Consider the following 2,144-nt stretch of genomic DNA (forward strand, 5'->3'; position numbering starts at 1 on the left):
AGTGGCGCAGGGGAAGGCTCTGTCTGGCCTTGCCGAGCTAAGCCTCCTCTTAAGATAGGAAGATCTCTATAAAGACATTAGCAGAGAATGGTTACGATCCATCAACCTCTGGGTTATGGCCCAGCACACCTCCAAAGCTAGTGGTAGCTCTTGCTAACCCTTCCAGCTAATAGTGTCTTTTCTTAGCATCCGAGCTAACAGTAGCCCCTTAGGCTAGGAAGATCTCCATAAAGAGATTAGCAGAGGATGGTTTCGATCCATCGACCTCTGGGTTATGGGCCCAGCACGCTTCCGCTGCGCCACTCTGCTATCAAACACCCCAGATGGGACTCGAACCCACAATCCCTGGCTTAGGAGGCCAGTGCCTTATCCATTAGGCCACTGGGGCTTCAGGTGCATAGTTGTTGGAGGTGGTTGGACAGAAGTTGTTTCGTCAATGACAGAAATTATTCTTTAATTCTCTTCATTGTTGACCTTAACGTTGCTCTGTTGGATGTTTCCAAACCCAGTACCACTGAACTTATGGTAGTGCTTCTCAGTCACCCTAGCTAATAGTAGATCTTTAGCTAGCTAATAGTGCTAGCTAATATAGCACTACCATTAGCTTGGTGGCTAGGAAGGGCTACTATTAGCTGGCAGGCTAGGGCTACTATTAGCTGGGAGGCTAGGAGGAGTTACTACTAGCTTGGAGGCCAAGAAGATAAATAGAACAACTATTAAGTTCGGAAGAGTGCTGGGTCCATACCCATGAGGGTTGATGGATTGAAACCATCCTCTGCTAAACTCAGCCATTTAGCTGGAAAGTTAGGAAGACAAGAAGACCTATCATCAAAAAGCAAAAAAGCTCCCAGCTACGTTTAAGTGTCCATAAACCAGAGGTCAGGGACTGCTAAGCTCTAGGATTGTTGCATCACTATGTCACTGTTTTTGTCTCCCATTCAACTAAGCCTGGGATTGTGGGTTCGAATCCCATCTGGGGTGCATGATAGCAGAGTGGCGCAGCGGAAGCGTGCTGGGCCCATAACCCAGAGGTCGATGGATCGAAACCATCCTCTGCTAATTTCTTTTTGGAAATCTTCCTAGCCTAAGAGGCTACTATTAGCTGGAAGGGTTAGCAAAAGCTACCACTAGCTTTGGGGTTGTGCTGGGCCATAACCCAGAGGTTGATGGATCGAAACCATCCCTTTATCTTGACTGAAATCGACAATAGAGTGGCTGGAGAATTTTCTGGGACAAAGAAATTATTTCAGATGGACCACAGCTGGTTTAGGGTATGGTGAAGGTGGTTTGTTTTCGAGCAAAACTTAACTGTTTCAGTTCAACAGAAAAAAAGATCATAAAGTTATCGTACTGGCGTATCTTTATTTTTCTCTATCTTCTCCGCATCTTCTTCTCTGATCTGACCTCATCTTAAAGCTCATTGACGTTTAAATCATATAAACTGTATTTTGATCTTAATCTCAACAACTAAACTGAACTGATGTGCTTTGTTTCTTGCAGACTTTCTGACGTTTAGGTCTCGCAACTCTGAGAACACGCAGAGAGAATCATGGGAATAATTAATTTTAATAAACATAATCAAGCATCAGCTGAAACCAAAGCTGTGACCACAAGGTAGAAATCTAAAAGAAACACCAGCAGTGGAAACAAAAAGAAGTAGGAATTTATAGAACAAGCATGAGAGCTCAGGTGTTATTCTTTGACCAGGTTATTAGCTATTGTGTGCAGTGACAGCTCTAATGGAAAAAATGACAGGCGACTTAAAAGAGAGAGATGGAACGTGAACAGTATGGAGGCAGAATAAAGGGCTGGGATGGAAATACAAAATACACACACACACAAAAAAGACAAAACTAATGAAGGAAAAGATGATGCAGCGAGGAGTGGGAATATAGGCCAAGACGGGCGTGGAAAATTGGGGAATATAAATAAATGGTTTAGCTGCACGACATCCAGACATGTTGTTTAACGAGTGGCAAGAACCAAGATAAATTATGTACAGACAAACTGGTCTACCATTAACACTCTGGTATGATTTAATCTAGGTGCAAATAAATTGACTCGTAATAGGTAAATACGTTTTTGCGTCCCTTAGTGTTTTCTACATGTCTGAATAACTCGAGACACCCGGAAAGTCCTGAATA

At 43.2% G+C, this 2,144-nt stretch overlaps 1 non-coding gene across 1 annotated transcript; it reads right to left on the reverse strand.

Annotated features, from left to right (window-relative positions):
* Window positions 1-315: 315 nt before the first annotated feature.
* trnar-ccu lies at window positions 316-388 on the reverse strand. Its single transcript has one exon. It is a non-coding gene; the product is annotated as a tRNA-Arg (tRNA).
* Between the last annotated feature and the right edge of the window lie 1,756 nt (window positions 389-2,144).

This window comes from Mugil cephalus, chromosome 1 (genome assembly GCF_022458985.1).
Source record: "Mugil cephalus isolate CIBA_MC_2020 chromosome 1, CIBA_Mcephalus_1.1, whole genome shotgun sequence".
NCBI classification, from domain to species: Eukaryota; Metazoa; Chordata; class Actinopteri; order Mugiliformes; family Mugilidae; genus Mugil; species Mugil cephalus.